Source organism: Protopterus annectens, chromosome 2.part2 (assembly GCF_019279795.1).
Source record: "Protopterus annectens isolate FY-2018-M chromosome 2.part2, PAN1.0, whole genome shotgun sequence".
NCBI classification, from domain to species: Eukaryota; Metazoa; Chordata; order Ceratodontiformes; family Protopteridae; genus Protopterus; species Protopterus annectens.
The window spans coordinates 519,252,663-519,273,753 of record NC_056730.1 but is presented as its reverse complement, the minus strand read 5'-3'; positions in this window follow the sequence as shown (position 1 = coordinate 519,273,753).

The following is a 21,091-nucleotide window of genomic DNA, read 5'->3' as shown; positions in this document are numbered from 1 at the left end:
TTGTTTTTGAAGGGCTGTAGGCGAACTTGCACTCTTCATGTGGGGGACATCCCCACACCCCTGAACTTATATAACTACTCCATGGTCACACAACAACAGAGAAAAGATAAAATTCCACTGTTGATTAAAATTGTTTCAGCAGTTTTCCTTTGATCTAATGTCATTTGGAAGACTTGCTGTCAATACACTGACATGCTTCCCTGAAGTGTAGATGATCAAGTTTGGAGATGACTACAAGCTGGGCACTGCTGTCCACTCATTCAGTGATAGTAAACTGCTTCAAAAAGGGATGGAATATGGGCATACCTGCTGTGCTCAAAACTGGCTCAAGCTAAATGCAAAAAAGTGATCCCCACCTCTTCAAACAGATATGATCATGAGTGACCTGTTCTCTGGATAACTGTCTTTCATTCAATCATCATGTTTCCACTACAGTCAGGAGATTCTTCATCTGGTCCAGTTAATTTCAAAGGGAATATCTTCAAGATCCAAACAAGTCATCTTACCTCTGTACTTTTTCTTTATCAGACCCATCATCAAATACGAGCCAGATTAATTAATAACTGCACTAAGTGTACATGATCTGTATTCAAAAACATCCCTACCACATTTTTTGTGCTTTGTAGTCACTCAGAAAGATTATACTAAATGTATCTATCTACACTTTGTGGTAACTTCTATGAATTCCCCTCGATATTTAAGGCTGCAAGAAAATTAGTAGGAAAACTAAAATTAGGTGGAAGAAGGTATGGATTATGCTTGCGTTCACTTAGAATGGTGTACACTTAGTGTAGGCATTAATGAATCCCAGGGAATGTATTTTTGATATATAAAAATCAAAGTATATCACTCAGTCGGAAAGGCCACAATGATTTTTTTAGCCAAACAATAAATAAATAAATAAAATTAAAGACTTTAAATCCTTCAACTATCCCAATAGATTAGTACACCTGTCTTTATACGCTGTAGCCTACTGGCTCTTTGAGGTGACCTGTGTCGTGTTTTTTGAGCTATGAAAGACCCAGTCCTATTTGACCTATTTATTTGCAAAACAAGCAAGGGTCTAAATTTACACCAACAAATAAACAAGATTTGCTGGGGGGATAGATTCCCCACTCAACGTATTCTCAGCCTATGAAATATGTTACCAGTACAGATCAAGCAAAGTACTACTTGGTCTGCCTTCATGGTTATTCTTTTGATTGGCTAGGTACACAGATTTGTACCTGGGTTAACATGTATGACTCAGCTTGATTTGGGAGGTGGCAAGAACTTTTAAGTTGGCTGACTTAAAGGTGTATATGGCTAGACCAGTTGCCATAATGGTTAAGGTCTTTGCCTCCCCTGCACAAGCCACAAGGCTCATACATGATCTCCAGCAAATTAATGTATGGAGTTTGCATGCTCTCCCTGTATCACAGTGGGATTCCTCCCACCTCCCATAAATATGCTGAGTGTTGTCATCTCAAGTTCACCTAGGAATGGAGTTATGAGCGGTAGCACAGACTGTAGCTGGTGCTTATAGAGGGAAGAGTTGTATACAACAACCACTTTGGGCATCTGCTGTGGTGTACAAGACAGGAGAACATGGATAACAGACTGCACATCACTTCAGGGCTAGCAATTCAATAGTGCACAAACTGGCTCTAGGTGATTTGGTCGTATTAACTAATGTCACTAAATGGACTTGGATATTTGTCGATGATAAGTGGGTTGAGGACCCATTCCACTTTGACCTATGCCAGGGACCCATGCTAATGATGAGAGGGGTGTATGTGCCCCACTGACCAGTATGTGCCCCCAATAAAATCTATCAGCCCTGTGTCAATGAGCTACTGGCTAGCCGGTGTCCAGTTGTCCAGTTTAGGTTGCTGGGATACTGCTGTTGAGTGAAAGCTAGATGTAAAACCAACTGACCTGCCAAACATGAACTAGGAATTGCAACACTCAGTATAGGTTTACTGACAGGATGCAGTTGGAGGTGGATAACATTATGGTAAGGAGGATGCTGTATGGTACAGAAACCTGGGCAGTAAAGGCAGAGAAGTTAAGGAAGCTTGAGGTGATGGATGTGAAGTGTCACAGACAGGTGGTAGGTTACATAGTGTTGGACAGATAAAGAAATGAGGGCATACGAGCAGGAGCCAAAATAGCTCCAACTGTGGAAAAGATCAAAGAGATCAGATTGTGGTGCTTTGGTCAGATCTGCAAAAAGTAGAACAAAAGACAATTGAGTGAACAAGATTAAGTGTAAACAGGGAAAAGGCAAGAGGAAATGAGGGTTTCCATCAAAGAGATGGATGAATTGCATGACAGAAGACCTTCAACAGTCAGGCATGATTATCAAAGAGGGTAGGAGAGTGGCACTGAATCCAGATATATGGCGGCAGTTGACACAACACCCTGACTCCATGTAGAAAATGGGAATAAAGGGGGTTGATGATGATGACTACACATATTAGGAAACTCTTCCCTTTGAAGACCTAATAGCAAACACAGCAACATTTGTTGAGAGCGTCTAATCTCAACTTAATGCCTACATCAATACCTCATTACTAATTGAAAACAAATACAGTGCCAACAATAAGCTGGATGATTTCCTAGATAAATTCTTCAGAAAGAGATGCTGAAGTTGACATTCTGAATGATCATTCATATGCCAGCTTGGTCTTGCAGTGGATAAATAAGCTGTTAAAGGAGCAATATGCTACTTTGGAGGTTGTTAGAAATGATGAAAGATAAACAATTACAACAAAAGAATGAGGTGACAGGCTGTGCCACATTTATGAAGAACAAGATGGAAGTATGGCCTGGTATCCAGGTAAACCAAATCAAAATTTCTTTTGAAATATAATGTAAAGATTATTATATATTATTGTCTTTCATATATTACTGTCACTGTATTACTATTGTCGTACGTATGAGCCTTTCTCCCAAGCTATCTAGTGAAAATGGGTCCTGTGCCCATTCAGACTTTCTTGGTAGACAAAGGCAATAAATAAATAAAATCAAGAAAACACACAATGTCTTTTGGCCAGGTCCAGTGGTGGGAGCCCAGCAATCACAACATTTATTAGTGCAACTAGAGACATATGCTTTGAAGGGGCAATTTCTTTCTTAGCTGTAGAAATTTTGTAAGATCAAAAATAGGACAGAAGAGTCTTTTTTAGAAAAATGATTTTTCAGTTCCAGTCCACCAAAAACAAGCCCAGTTTCTGATAGCTGCATGTGAATGTAGAGTAAGGAAGCCAAACATTAGAATAATGTTCTCTCTCCTTCCACCAGACAAGCTCTCTCCACTACCTATCTACTCCCCTCACTAATGTATGGCGCTCCTCTACTAACAAACTTATCTACCTCTCTCTCCTCCAAATTGGAAGTCTGTTATAATAAGATTTCTAAATTTGCAACCAAAGCCAAATTCTCCTCCCATCATTGTACTGCCCTTCATTTGTTAAATTGGCTTGAACTCTCCAACCATCTAGACTATCTCCAAATTACTACAGCCCACAGACTAATTTTTCAACCTACTAAGTGCCCAGCACTAACCAACATCCTTCAACCTTACACCCCTCAGAGAACTCTAAGATCTACTCACCAAAACCTAATCACTGTCCGCAGACCCAATCGTCCTGCTGGTCAGCTTCTTCTATCTTTTTCCTTAGCTAAAAAATGGAATTCTCTTCCTTCCTCTCTAAGGACTTGTGAAAACTTTAAAACTCAGCTACAGTCCTACCTTTCCTTTAACAGGAAATGGAATTGCACTCTCCCCACCTAGCTTAATAACCAATCCATATCTACCCCTTAAACTCCTGACTAACTCTGAGTACAAGCTAACCTAACATAAATGTACATATTGTAAATAACACAATTGTACGTATTATAAATAATCCATCCCACCTTTTTTTCCTCTCTTTTCCTTCTAAGTCTTTATTCTCCCTCTCAATTAGGTTACCACTGCCATCCTAAATATTTAGATAATATGTAACCAAAGAATTTATTCCTGTTCTCTAGCATGAAATGAAATTGTAATTGTGTCTTCTTTACTATGATTGTATGTATAACTAAGCTATGTAATGCAGAGCTTTTCTTCCCGGGCCTCCACTAAAAACAGGCTCCCTGTGCCCAGTGGACCTCCCCGGTAATCAAACTATAAATAAATAAATAATAAATAAATAATGTATCTAGTCCTTTTCAATTTTCCCCACTGGGGAATAAAACTTTTGCTGAGGCGTTATGAGGAGACAACCAGCAGCTCTGTGCTTGAGAACAAGGTCTTGACTAGCGATTCAGAGTAACAGGCCAGTGGAGGTGTTGTGAATGATAAATGTCAAAGAGAAAAAGATAAATTGCAGGAAAAGTTTGACTGCAAAGAAACAGTTTCCCATCTTTAAATACAGAATGCAGCAAAAACAGAAGGAAGCCCTAGCAACAAGAAAATGACCTCAGATAAACTGAATTACGGTTGAAGCTCCAATCTGATACTAATGTTCAATTTTTTTCTTTATTATATATTTTATGAGACTAAGTTGTAATTGTATCTCTCATTTATCAAACTGATATATGTAAAATGCACAAGTCTGATAAAAAGGTGCTAGCGACATTAAGGTAAGATGACTTTATTATTGGACAGGAGTACTGGGTGTAATAAGCAACCTAAATGGAGAGCTATTTGTAGAGGGCAACACATTCCAAAGGTCATGTGATTACTGCGCGTATGAGGAAGTGGATAGTAAGGATATTTGATATTTTTGCTATTGTTTGCTTGTCTGCATGGTTCTTTATTAATTCTGAGAAAGATAAAAAAGTAGTCTTTTGTGAAATAGGAATACATTGATAGCTGTTGGCACTATTTAGAGGCTAATGGTGTCCAAAGCTGACTAATATGTTCCAAATACTGTGGAGTCTCTGAAGGAAATTTGAGGGCAGTGCATGCAGGTGTATTCTGTGCTTGTAGTAAAAGGAACATTCTGGAACTAATGTGAAATCAACTAGTGACAAACTTAATAGTGCAAAGGAGAGGATTCTATGGAAAGCAACTGTTGAGGCTATCTCCAAGTGAACACAGAGGAAACCTAGTTATTATGTCATGTAAGAATTGATCAATCTAGACTTGTTGGCTCTTAAACTTTAAAAATGTCCCTATGGAAATTTAAAAAAATGTAACATTAGCTATTATCACTTTGATATGGGTTGTTGTACAAAATAATGACCCAAAAGGTATAGTCAAACAAGAGTGTTCTATGCTGTCATAACACAAAGGATGTGCCTGCTGATATATGGGGATGGTTACTTCTCCACATGTGAGCCTATATAAGTAACTACTGGAAAAGCAATGAAACTGATTATGTCAAATAAAACTGCTGTCAATCTCTCTCCCCACTTTGCAATCTTAATCTCAATTAAAGATCTGAGATGAAACTCTAATATAAATTATGATGACAGTAAACAAATATCTGCTAAACTTACAGCAGTGTCTTACCTGAAATTAAATATATAATTAATAAGCATGTTCTTGGTATAGATGATGGTTTAACTTTTTGACTGATATAAGTTGCATGGGTTATTGTACAAGTGTAACGTTGGGTTCTTTTGTTGCTATTAAATAATTATCCTATTTCATCTGATCTGGTTAAGATATCTATGTTATTTCATGCAGGTAAGAATGATGTCATTGTTTTGCTGTGATTATGAAGTATTACTAGAGTCTATTGAAGCCTGTATCTCAGTGCTGTGATTAAAGCAGTGGGGAGGAGGGATGACCGGGGGGGGGGGGTAAGGATAACTGTTAAATTTGGGGGGGGTGTTATCTGAAAACAATAACTTTCACATTGAGCTGTCTGTGTGCTGGGTTAAGGGGACTAAGCCTGGGGTGGGGCACTAGTCATGGTCTTGATGAAAATAAATCATAGTAGACAATGGCTGGGATTTATAAAATGTCATTGCATTATGATAAGTAAAGTTGTGTGATAAGCGGGGATGAGAAAGGTGTGTGTGAGATTTAGGAAACTCAGCTACATAATGAGGCCAGTGGAAAAACAAGGCACACTTGAAATATATATATATATATGTATATATATATATATATATATATATATATATATATATATATATATATATATATATATATATATATATATATATATATATATATATATATATATATATATATGCTAATGACAATATAATGAGTTATGCTGAATGCCAATGAAGTAAAAAAACATTGTTGAGCGATTCAGAAACATATAAATGATGCACAGCTCTGTATGCATTAACAAGGAACATAACCATATGCTTGCATTCAAGCAGAGGCAAACTCAAAACTATGTTACGATCACCACAGCAATTGTAACCCTGTATCCGCAAGAAGCTTTTATAGCAGCTGCTACTGTCAACAATGCACAACATCTCTCCTGGAGGCATCGTGTCTTCCAGCTATGCTTAATCTTTCATGCCCTTCATGACACTGACATTATGGACTGTTATCAAGTGGGCAGGGACACCATAGAACAAACAGCAGATGTGTCTGCCTGGTCTGTAACCCTGTAGACATTAAGTAGCACCTGTCTCAGTAGATACTAAGGTGTGTGTGATGTTTAGAGGTTTGGTAAACATTTGATAAAAGGTTTTGCATTCAAGTGTTTGGCACGCGCGTGTGCATGCGTGTGTGTGTATGTGTGTGTGTTTTGTGTGTGTGTGTCTGTGTGTGTCTGTGCGTGTGTGTGTGTGTGTGTGTGTGTGTGTGTGTGTGTGTGTGTGTGTATATATCTCTGTGCAAGGGCACATCTTCACCATGTGGGACAACACTGCACCATGGCTAGCTGGCAGACCCAAGGTATTCATGACAGAGGGTTCACCTTTCCATTCACACGCCTACAGAAGCAAACTGGCTCTGTCAAGATTCACACTGGTTGTCCCAAGATCATGGCTAGATGTCAGTGTGCTACATGAAGTGTGACTGATGTTTGATGGTGGAGGTGTCAGCATGACCACAACCATGACTACAGAGATAGCCTGTCTTAGGTGTAGACACATGCACAACTGATGTAGCAGTGGAAGTGCTAGCACTGCAAGACTGGGAACTTACCTGTGCATGGCTAGGTCTGCTAACATCTGAGGATGTAACAGATGACTACCTTCAAGGATGGCTCCTTACCCTGACAGATGACTTAGAACAGATACTGCACAGTTCATTGTGTCATTCATCCTGTCCAGTGATTCACAGAGACATGGTTCATGCAGTCCCATAAGTCAGCATGCACTGATTAACCTTACAATCTCTACAGAGGCCCTGGTGGAACTCATCTATGTCTCCACAATGGTGTTGCACATACATTAAGTGACAGCTACTGACACACCAACCTCAGAGGGAGGGCAGTAATCATATCTCCTATGAGCACCGCTAATGGCCACCTGTGTGTACTTTCCTGTCCATGATGGCTAGGGGGCATATTCTGACATGTCTGTACCTGTGGATACAGCACTTCCCTGATCTACAGTGTCCTCATTGACCTCTCCACTCTCAGTGCAGCATGGGTATGTACAGGCAAATAGACTGTGCCTTTAGTCTGAGGAGGGGATCTCTGAGTCACATCCTCTGTGTCCAACATATGCTCTGCAGACCCAGACTATGCCTGCTCATCCTGTCATCTTCATCAGAAGTTAAGGATCCTCCAACATCAGACAGGGAATTGTTCCACAATGCTTGCCTGACAGTGCTTCATCTGTGAATACACCAAAACAAAACATATCGTATGTAAATATGCCCAAGTACTATGGCTACATATGCAAGTGATATAATTACAACTATTTATAATGATAACTAAATTTAACCTTGCCCATATCTTGTGCATATGGCTGTTGAACCTTGATGCCACATGTACCTATGTGCAATAGGTGTCATAGGTATTATAAGCAGTAATGCGGACTACATACCTGAGGAATTTCCTGCAGAAATCCTCTGGGGCCTATCTATCGCTGTCCTGACATTCAGCACCACCCATGGCATTGATATTATTCACAATCTTTTACCAGACACAGTCATGGAAGGGCCTGAATGCATTTTGCAATGTGATGAGCTGTCTACCATACAGACTCACTCTCAGTGTCAGTCAAATGAGACTTTCGGATGGATGCGCCCAGAGATGCCTGTATTTTAGGCAAATCCTTGTCAATATGGAAAACACCAAAATTAACAGCCATGGTCCTACATGGGTAATACACAGTCATAGCATTTTGAAAATTACACGAATAGGCCATATGGCACTGTTTACTTTGGCCTGACAGTAACATAGCTGTATCAACAAAAAGGGGCACCAGAATCTTAGCTATATCCATTTTTCCCAACCCTCCACCCCAACAAAAGAATAACAGGTGCATGAGTGCAAGCCCAGGATAGCTACAATATACACATACACAACAAAATGTTGTAGCAATTATCTTGTTTAAACACATTTGAAGGTAGCCGACATCACTGTGGCACATGGCAGCTTTATGTTTCTAATACCAATCTTTACCATGCTGTCAAGCAACTGTGACCTGTACACATGGGAGGCAACTGTACCCCTACTGCTATCTTTTGGTAATAAAGATACCCTGAGAGAAAAACGTAACCATTCCTTGTAGCCCTTACATTACACAGGACACATACATGCTAGTATAATACAAAGATGCAGGGGTAACAAGTGGCATTTAACCTAAAGTTTGCAGATTCCTGAAGTGCGGTAACAACTTTCTTGGTAGTGTCTCATGCAAAACAAAACAAAAAATTTGCCTTCCGTAGCACAATGATGATCTCTGCTCCAAGTCACCCTTTTATTGTGGGGATTTCACCCCTCTAGCTGCAACTTGAATGTTGTTTAGAACAAAACTCATTGTTTCTGAATTTCTAAATCTGCATGGTGAGCAGACCAGATAAACATTCTGTTGAGTTCTACATGATGCTGTACATGTGCCCTGAATTTTGCACTTTATAACAAACTGAAAGTATGCATTTTTGTTGCATTGTTTCTGCCATGAGTTAATAATACGATGTAAAGCAACATAATCGATAATGCTTGGACTCCATCTCCTTCATTGACTCAGTGTAGTTGTTGCATTTAATATACTTAAATAGAGCACTGTCTTTTGGGGGAATGTTTCACAAACACTGGATTATTGCATGTTGTTCTATAATATTGTGTTTGCAGTCTGCAAAATGCTGTACATTTCCCTGGTATGTGTTCCTCATGAGCACTGTATAGTCTATCTCCTCTAGTGGCTACCATAGCTAATCTCATACAATGGAGACTATTCCCAATGGCAGTCATAGTTACAAAGCCCTTGAGGTCTTTCCTTGAACCAGACATGCTGTCATCCTATGCAATCTGTAGTTAATCACATTCTCAGCATTTAAGATGGTGCAAAATCAGATAAGCACAACACATACATACCCACAAAGGGACTTAGGAAACCTACACACAAAAAAACCTCTTTCCATATTAAACCACTGTACGGTGGCTGTCAGAGAGTAACTTCCCTATCCATAGGCAGAAGGCAGTAAATGACAGTTCTTGTCTTATGGCAAAAACTGAGAAAAATCCTTACGATTTGCTGACTATAATACAAGTCAGCTTACCCTTGAGGTGTGACAGCAGTAATGATAATAAGCATAAGTTGACATTATTAGTTTAATTGTAATAGTTTTCTTGACTCATTTTACTCATGAAATAATATTTAATTTGTCATTAAGGTACGTGGAAGGTTTAGATCACTTGATTACTTCACTCTGTCTAGCATTTCTCATTTTGCAGTGTTCCATACTGCTGCAGCACTCTCTCCAAATGTGTGCTGCCTAATAAGTTTCTTATGGCTTCTGTGGCACATGTAACTAGTACACAGGCCAAAAGAGTATAACATTGGCAGGCAGATTCACATTTATTGAAATCCAAGTTATGGCAGTGTGGCAACTGGGCACAATAAGTATGCTAATTAGGGCTCACCCCATTTTTTATTAATTGCTCCATTTGCTCTATGCATGCTCTTTAAGCTAAATCTGTCAATTTAAACACAACTGATATCCAATTATTAACCATTTTAAGATGGGGTATTACTGAGCAAGTATTTTCAGCCGCAGAGTGAAGGAGGACTGCTATGTTTCACACTTTGAAGTGCCATTATAGCAGAAAAGTACGTACATATATTATTTGTGTTTTGGCATTCATAGCGCAAATGTGAGTCTCCCCCTGTACCCTTCATTATGCAAAGGATGGAGAACTTCAGATTTGCTTTGGGCACCGATTCAATGCTATTTTTCCTGACATCTTTGAGGAAGAGTTACTTATAGTGGCAAGGGTGAAGGTAATGCTTCTTTTAGAACATGGAGGAGATGTGAGGTGGAGTCTAAGATTTTTTCTGGACATCCACGTTAAGTCATACAGCTGCAGGTCCCTGCAAGGGGGGGGCGGTGGACTATACTGGGTCTCAGTATAGGGTATAGTATGATCAAGGCTGTCACTCATACTACTAGCATCCCATGTATGGGGTAAGAGTGATGTCACAGCTACAGTGACCTAAGCCACCAAAAGCCTGAACTCCTCAGCCAGTGGGAGGCTGAAGTTCATTTCCTTGCCCAGTGCTGCCTGCAGTCACTGAGGCAGGACTCAGTGGTTACAGCTCCCAGGGTGAGGAGAAATTTTCCACTGTGTTGCAGCTTGTAGAGACTGTAGCTCCTGCCTGTTATGTCTATAACTACCACTGTCATTTTATACACTCCACCTTTTACCATTGTCTGACCTTTGTTTGTCTGATGTCTCATTCACCAATTTCCTCTCCTCCCTCAGTGTGTGCTACTCATACCTTGTCAGTCATGTCTGTCTGTCTGTCTTTTCCTAGCAAACCTTCCACGCTTACTTATCTCTTGCATCTCTTTCCTCCCCAGCTTTCCTCTCTCAAAGGAAAAAAGGGCAGGTATTAAGAAATAATAACTGAATTATTTGAATCGTATTTCTTGATAACAATCTGCAAATGGTGTGTAATTACCTGATATGTCTCAGTTGTGACCCCATATAGATAACCTTACTTGCAACCCTGGATATTGTGACTCTGAAAGTCATGTGTTGTATTTCATTAAGTTATATAATACCTCATCACACACCTTCATCTTGCTCAATCCTTATTTCATGAACTTTGTGACATCCCTTTTAAATACTCCATGCAACTCAGAGTTGTCAAGACATGTGCAGTGTAACCCAATCCAAGGTACCAATAGACCAGAAGCCAGCCGTAAGCCTTTTAAAACCGATTTAATATGTGCACAAATTACACAGTAAACACATAAACGCAGACAGCTAAAATACAATGTTTTCATTTCAAGCACTTCATCAGATATGGGTCTAAGGTAGATTAACAGTTTAAATATCTTAGTAATGAACAGATTGACCAATAAAAACATTCAATAAAATGACTAATGAATATTAATGAATAAATACATTTAAAAAACATATAAAAACCTATGTAAAACAATCCTTAAAATTGGTGATTCATATTTGATTAATCCAAGTGAGGAGCATTTTAAACAAAACTATAACATTAGATAAAGTTAAAACTACATAAAAAATGAGATAGAAAATTAATTCAGCATCAGCTTAAAAGTGAATGTAAAACATAAATAAATGTGGGAAATAGAATCATGGAATGTTAAAGGGCTCCAAAACAAGAAGAAAAGAAAACTATTCTTACACCTTACATTAAAAACCACAGCTAACCTTATACTAATACAGGAAACACACTTGACTGCAGAGTAATGGGCAGAAATTAGCAGAAAGAAATGTCTAAGTCAAATTATAGCTTCAGAGAGGAAAACAAACAGTGCTGGGGCTGCCATAATAATTAAAAAACAATTTAAGGAAAAAAATACTTAAAACCAAAACTGACAAGGAGGGAAGATGGTGTTACGTAACACTTAGTACTCCTACAATACCAAAACCTATAATGGTACTTAATGTTTACGCACCCTGTAATAACCAACAACACTTTTTATGTCATTATACCCAACCTTAAACCAATTTAAAGATCACTACCTAGAGATTGGAGGTGACTGGAACACATATCAAAACCCAAAAAAAGGATAAATCTAATCTGACCAAATCACATAATAAACAAGCCACATTAGCCCTTAATGAACTCAAACAAGATTTCAAACTATATGACCCTTTTAAATATGGGAGCAGTGCAGATAAAAACAGGGAAATTCACATTATATTCACAATGCCACAAAATGTGGTCAAGGATAGATTTCTTCTTAATCTCTGACATATTCATTAACATGGACCCAACAATAAGTATACATACCAGGTTCTTTTCAGATCACTCCAAAATCACACTGAACATTAACTGGGACAAAAAGATATATTTAGAGAATAGGGGTCATAATTGGTCATTAAACCCTAATTTGCTTTCCAAAATGGATGTAATAAAAGAAACAGAAGCAATATTAAAAATAGCTCTTACAAATATCATTAACTCCCAAGTACCAACTGACATAGAGTGGGCTGCAACCAAAGCAGAAATTAGAGGATTGTTTATCAAAAAAGCAGCATACTATAAAAAAATACAACTGAAAGAGGAGCACATACTGAAAGGGAAAATAGAGCATCTTGAAAAAGAACTAATAAATAACCCTAAGAACCAAACAGAAGCAGAACTTTTAAAACTGCAAAGGGATCTATATATGTTAGAAACCAGGAACCTATCTTTTTATGAAGCCAGAATGTTAGCCACTTATGCAGAAGAAGCTCAAATACCATCTAGAGCTCTGGCCAGAATTATCTCCCAACACAAAAATGCCTCCAATATATCAGAAATAAACTACAGAGACAAAAACTACACAAAAATGAAGAAATTATTAAAACATTTGAACAAATATACTCTCAAATATATGGAGCACAAATACTACAAACCTCAAAGGAAGATAGAACTCTTTTCCTTCAAAAACTGAAATTCCCTAAACTCAATTTAGACCAACAAAAAAAACTAACTGAACCGATATCCATCAGTGAAATGATTACAACAATCAAACACTTAAAAGCGAATAAGGCTCCGGGTCCGGATGGACTCACGTCAGAATTTTACAAAGCATTTGCCCCCTTGATAGCCAAACTACTATACTATACACTGAATTACATAATAAGCTATAAAATAAATGATATCCACTTTAATGCCTCTAAAACCATCTTTATATTAAAAGAACACACAGATCCCCAAAACCCCGACAGCTACAGACCCATCTCCCTCTTAAATATAGATACTAAAATATTTACCTCTATACTTGCAAACAGAATTAAAAATCTGATAGAGAAAATCATTTCCCCAGAACAATCCGGTTTTACACCACATAGACAGACTAGTGACAATACATTAACATTAGATGCACTAATATCCTATGCTAACCGATACAATATCAACATCTACACAATGGTAGTGGATGCCCACAAGGCATTTGATAGGGTTAATCTAGAATACTTACTCCAAACACTACCCTACTTTAATATACCCAATAACTTCATTCAGATCATCCAAACTCTTTATAGCAACCCATACACATGTCTATATATAAATAAAACTTGGTCAAATAGGATCCTAATAAAAAATGGAACAAGACAAGGGTGCCCATTATCACCCTTCCTGTTTAACCTATACCTATAACCACTCTTTCTATACATTAAACAAAATACATACCACAATCCTCCATCAATACACAACTTCAAAATATACCTCACTGCATTTGTGGATGATCTGAACATATACTGCACTACACCAAATTCAGATATAAACAAAATAATACCTGCAATTGAGCATTTCTCGACTATGTCTAACTACAAACTAAACCTCAATAAAACTAATATTTTCCCCCTAAAAACACCCAAACTCATCTCACTAATACCATTGTTAAACACAATAAAAATAAAAGAAGAAACTAAATATCTGGGAATCACCTTTTTCCAGAATAACAAAGACTTCTACCAATACAATGTAAACCGTAAATGGCAAAATATAATGCAAGACTGTAAAAGATGGAACAACCTAAAACTACCATTCTTGGCCAAAGTATCAATAATCAAAATGAACATTTTACCTAGACTAATGTATATATTCATGACATCACAGACAACAATACATAATAAATTCTTCAAACAAATTCATACCTTCCTAACAAAATTTATATGGGAACCCAAAAAAAAAACGGAATCTCCTATCCAAAATGAACACTCCCCAAAAGCAAAAGAGGGCTAAATCTACCAGATTTTAAAATATACTACTCGATCATTAACACTAACAGAATATTAAAAATAGCTGAACATAACCTGTCAATGGAAAATTGGTCTCCTCTTTGGGTGACAATCTATTATAGATATATTAAAGCTCTAGGTTTCAATCCCAAAGCACTTCCATTCCTGAAGCAGAAAGAAATACAAACTTATAACATTATAAAGCCCTTAAAACATTCTATCAACTTAGCACAAAAACTCTTTCAATTCTTGAACCTTAGACAAGCCATGACAATACTGCAACCCCTTTATAAAAACCCAAATTTAAAAATAAACAATAAGATGCTGAACTTAGTCCCTTTTCCCAGAATGAAAGATAAAACAATCCAAGATATTTATCCCTACCTTAACTTTCAATACAAGAAATGAGGACCAACTTAAACCTCCCCAAATCACACATAATAATCCTAAAACAAATCAAAGAACTGTGTTCCAGTTACCTCCAAAATGTTACTATGACCAATAGTGACATAGAAACTTGTAGCAGGTTTTGGAAAACTATTATCACAACAAATAAAACTATTACTAATTCATATAAAATGATAAATGAAATCAAATACCAGAAAGACCTCCTCTTGATCAGCAAATAAGCCAGGCAATCAATCTAACACTGAATATTATACCCCTCAAAAAGTTAGCATACACTCAGCTCATGATCAATAATAATGCTTATTTTACACCTGCAATCCTACACAAATTTAACACATCAAAATCACCTTTCTGCCCACACTGTAAGGACCAGATAGCTGACTTAATCCATGTATTTTGGAGCTGTAAATGTGTCTATAAACTCTGGAACTCTCTCAAGGTACAATTACAAAAAAACAGGTTATCAAACATCAACATTAACTTGGGAATTCACTCTATTACACATTCTCCCATCCAACATACCAAGAAAACAAGCAAATACACTTTTAACAATTTTCCTACTAATGAAACTGTATATAGCTTTTAAATGGATAGATACGATAAATATATCTTGGGAGGGTTTTAAACAAGTAGCTATACAACACCTTTTAGCTCATAAAATATCAATAGATAAAAGAAACAAAAACATGAAATCCAGAGAAATTTGGGAACAAACCTTTAATATCATATTAGCATAATTCATCACACAGCAACTTAGAAATACACTATAATGGAACCAAAGAACACATACAAGTTCAGATATTAAATAATAACTTGGATATTACGAATGTATATACTGTCTATATAACTGTGGAACTAACAGTGAAAGCATCTATGTACATAGTGTAAATAGATATGTTGTACGACCTATATCCTGTGGTATTTGACATCAATGTATAAGATATATATATATATATATATATATATATATATATATATATATATATATATATATATATATACTGTCTTGTTGTAAGATAGTTTTTATTTGTGACATTTATTAATGTAAAAATAAAAATAAAAATTATTGAAAAATAAAAAAAAGTGAATGTAAAACAATACTTTGGCTTCCTCTAGCGGTCAAATTTGAAAAATGCAAGCCTGATACAATAAGTGCTGTTAAAATCTGTTGAAAACATACAAGTATAAAAGCAAGCAGAATATGTTTTATTTTTTCTTTCATAACCTTGCTGCCCTTAGTTTTAAAAGGGGTACAATGGAAGTGCTCTCATTCAAGCCTGGAGGTGAGGTGGCTTGTAATGTTATCTGCCACCATAGTTCTTTATATTCTATTCTCTCTTCCCATTGTGCCCCTCTAGCTTCTTTTTTAATACCTTCCAAAAGATATAACTAAAATGAACACAGGTTAATGAATGTTTGAAAAGGGCATTAGTTTCCTTCCTATACTGTATGTCGTAATGGTATTCGTATATCCTCCTTTTTAATTTACATTCGGTTTTACCTACGTAAAAGGAGTGTCATGCCTCACACAATGCTAAATAAATAAGTCCATTTGACTCACAGTTAAAATAATCATTATTAGTCAAAATCAAATTTCTACTGTTTAAACTTATTCCTTCCTTGTTAATTATGTACCTGCATTATGAACGCCATCCACATTTATAAGTGCCCAGTTTCTTTCTAACATTTACCTCCTTTCTATCATTTTGTAATGCATTTTTCAAGTTTTGGGAATTTTTATACACAGATTTCAATTCCATCTTGGATATTTTCTCAAGGTCTGTGGGACTTGTACATTTTTCCCATTCACCTCTAATAATGTTCTTTACTATAGCACTACTAGCATTGTATTCCAACACCATTGCTTTACTATATTCATCCCGTTGAGGGGAATCATTCCTAGTGTTGTCCATGAATGGTTGTCCCAAGATAGGTTTGTATTTATCATTCCTACCTTCCTGCACATGTTTTGTGACATCTTCCAACAAATCATTTGGGTACTCTCTTGCAGAAAACAATCCTTTGAGAAAGTTACAGTCTTTCATAAACTCTTTTATATCAGAGGTCATTCGACATGCCCTTATATACTGACCCTTGACAATGCTTTTCTTATACTGATAGGGATGTGCACTATTATAATGCAGATATGAATTAGTAAAAGTGCTTTTCCTGTGCACCCTTGAATTAAACATGTTATTTTATTTATGAATTTTAATGTCCAAATATTGTAGTCTTTTGTTGGAAAAATCATAAGTGAACTTAAGAAATTAGGTAGTTTTATTTAAGAAATCAAAAAATTCCTGCATTTTATTCTTGGTAGCTATCCAAAAGACACAAATGTCGTCCAGGAACCTCCTATAAAAATTCCAACAATTCTTATAAATAGAGTCCAGAACATATTTTTCTTCCCATTTGGCAAGGATAAGCTTGGCATAGGTGGGCGCACAAGCTGTGCCCATCGCTACACCTCTAACTTGATGGTACAATTCCCCTTTAAAATAAATGAAATTGTATTTTAGAACTAATTTCATCAAGTTGAGGCAAACCAACCTATCATTCTAAGACATTTCAACCTCCTCATAGAGAATTTCTTCTAACATCTGCATTCCTTCAAAATGGGGTATGCTTGTGAATAAATCAATGACATCAATTGTAATAAAAGTTAACTCTTCCTTAAATAAACCTCCATTAACATCCCTTAGAAGGTCCCAAGAATCTTTTAAAATATTTTTTTTTCTTTTCAACCATATATCCTTTAACTTTAAATGCACAAAATTAGCAAGTGGTAAGGGTTTAGACCCATCAGCTGAGACAATGGGTCTCAATGGAGGGTCCATCTTGTTTTTGTGCATCTTGGGTATTCTGAAGATCATAGGGATCTTAGGTTTGTCCACTTTTAAATAGTTATAGGTATTAGCATCTATTAAACCCTCCAACAGCATATCTAGAAGGGCTCCATCTATTCTACTGTATGAGATGTTAATTTCATTTCTTGAAACACTTTCATATTTGTCTGTGTCCATTAGAATTTCGTTCATTTTGCCCTCATATAGTAGGTTATCCATCAATACTGTTCCTCCCCCTTTATCCAGTTTCATCACCCTAATGTTGTTATTCAGTCAAAGCTCATTCAGTACTGATCTTTCACTTGTACAATATTATTTTTTTATCTAACTTTTGGGATGGCTTTTCTGATTTCACTTTCTAAAATACGTTCCAAATTTTTAATGTGGGGATGTAAGGGGGGGGGTTGAATGTACTTTTCCTCCTAATTGATTTGTTTGTGTTGTTTGCCTGAGTAAACAATAATCCTAAATTGATTTTTCTAGTGAATAATTTCACATCAGTTAGGGTTTTAGTTAAGTCCCCTTTTATTAAGTGTATAAATTTCAAACCTTTTGATAACAGGCTATAATGTTCATCTTGCAAATCAATCTGACTAAAATTATAGATGCTGTAACTATTTTTTGAAAACTTGAATTTATTGGTTTCATCTTGCCAAATAGGGTAATTTTTTTCTTCTTCTAAGACAGGGTGGGGTGTATCAATACAATCTAATACTTCCCCCTCCCCCTTCTTCCCCCTCCCTGAAAATTCTGCTGTGGGTAAAAATTACCATTCCTGTTTCTAATTCTTTCAGACGTTCTTAAAGGTTCTTCATCACCAAAATTGTCTAATTCATTTACCTGCACATTACTTTCTACATTTTCATCCAACATGTTACTTAAATTCCACTCATAACTTCTTCCAAAGTCAACTCTGTTATGTATTGTTTTACATTCACTTTTAAGCTGGTGCTGAATTCATTTTCTATGTCATTTTTATGTAGTTTTAACTTTATCTAATGTTATAGTTTTGCTTAAAATTCTCCTCACTTGGATTAATCAAATATGAATCACCAATTTTAAGCATTGTTTGACATATGTTTTTATATGGTTTCAAAGTGGCTATTATATTGGTTTTAAATTTATTTATTCATTAATATTCATGAGTCATTTTATTGAATGTTTTTATTGGTCAATCTGTTCATTACTAAGATATTTAAACTGTTAATCTACCTTAGACCTACATCTGATGAATTATTTGAAACAAAAGCGCTGTATTTTAACTGTCTGCGTTTATGTGTTTACTTACTGTGTGATTTGTGCACATATTAAATTGGTTTTAAAAGGCTTCCGACTGGCTTCTGGTCTACTGGTACCTTGGATTGGGTTATTGGTCTTTTTTTGGTACCTTTTGGCTGTTTTTTTCAGTTTACATGTGCAGTGTAAGTTCTTCTGTGGCATCACGTCATATTGCATTGATCTGGAGCACATCAGTTACATGGGTATACTTTCCATTCCAGTAATGTGTCCCTTGCAGCAATCTTAGAAACATAGTTATCATGCTGATGCTGTAATGACTATAATGCCAGTGAGCCTACCATCAACGCATGGCAGACAGCAAGAATGATATTACCATAATTGGGCACCTGTAGTTTAGCTGGAGCATATTCCATTTTTCATTGTATTCCCATTGTAATCACACCTCTCACCTGTTCAATTTTTTGTATTTGAGCTTCAGACTTCATATCCTTCTGACAATTCATGGTAACACAGCACTTTTTACTCTGACAACTTTCTAAGAGCAATATTTCAAAGTTTCCAAATTTATGGGCCTTTGTCCCCATGTCACCATTATTTTTTGCTTTGTCCAGATTTCTTGTGCCAAGAGGTTGAAAGGTATTGCTGTGATGTTTAACTTGACATTAAGATATTTGGAAGGTTATGACCCATGATTACTGCAATCTGTTTAACATTGCTCAGCTTTTAAGGCTTTCACAATATTGCAACACTCCCTCCAGATGTATACTTTCTGACAACTTTTGTATAACTTTCGTGGTGTTGGTAGCTAGTACACAGGTCAGGCAAATGTGACTTATACAGGCAGGGACTCAAATCCAATGAGGTGTATATTGAATCCATGTGAATAGCATTGTGTAGCATGCAATAATGACTTAATGAACAGATAGGACTTAAGGTATGTTACTTGGATGTGTCAGTTTGACAGAGGTATGTTTTTGATTACCTAATTGTTGTAATCTGTTTAGCCATGGTCATTTTCATTCACACGCAGTGTTGGTAACATCCTTTCAAATGTATTCTTTCTGACAACTGTTGTGTAACTTCTTTATTGGTATCAATAGCTAGTACGTATTTCAAGAGAGTGTGACTTACGCAAGTAGGGATTCAAATCCAGTGAAGGCTAAGTTGTAGCAGTCTAACCAATAATCCATGGCTTGGGGTAAGTGCATGTAATGCATACAAGTATTAAACGTAAGCATATTACACTCTGTCATTGATGTGTAAATTGACAGTGCAGTTGATGGTAGCTTTTGATCCTCTTTTTGATGTATGCTATTTATTACGACTCATTTTTCATTGTTACACAGCAACAAGCAATAGTGAAGTACAGCAAAGATACAGACTTCCCTGTGACCTTATCAAATGACATAGATGGCCAAAAAGGACTTTCATAATAATTTTATGAAGAGTAACTTCAGTGGCCTTATGTAAGTAGAGAGAACTGTCATTGTCAGTACATGTTAATGGGGTTGTGAGTCCATGATTATTATCTGTTTTGTACAGTGCTCATTTTAATAGTCTTACACACTGTTCTAACATTCTTTTCACATGCGTATAAACTTACAACCTTATCATAACTATCTCTATGTCATCACTTGTTAATATGCCAGTATGTAAAATATCATTTAGGCAGGCAGGGGTTTCATTCCAATGAAGACTAAGTTGTAGCAGTCTGATAATCATTATCATGTGCTATTAATGTGTTACGTGACATAATGGTTAAGGTCTACTCCTCACTTGCACAAGGCACAAGGTTCCATCCTGACCTCTGACCATTGCCTGTTTGGAGTTTGCATGTTCTTCCTGTGTCTCTGTGGGCTTCCTCCCACCTCCAAAAAACATGCTGAGTGTTTCCATCTCAAACTCACAAATGAATAGAGCTGTGGGCAGCAGCACTGACTATACATGGTGCTCTATAGGGGGAAGAGTTATACAGACTAACTGCTTTAGGCATCTACTGTGGTGTGCACTATTCTCAAGATAGGAGAATATGGATTGCAGGTTGTGTGCCTTGGCAGAGCTATCCACTAGACAGTCTACAAGATGGATCTAGGTGATTTGGTCATAGTGACTAATGTCACCAAAAGGGCATGAGTATTTGTCGGTGATAAGTGGGTTGACCTGGTCTTCTCTGACCTACGCTAGGGAACCATGCTAATTATGGGAGGGGAGTATATGCCCCTATTGCCAGTGTGTGCCTGCCATAAAGCAGAGCAGCCTTGGGTCAAGTAAGTTACTGGCTGGTGTCTAGTTGCCCAGCCTGGGTTATCTGGGATAGCTCTGTTGAACAAA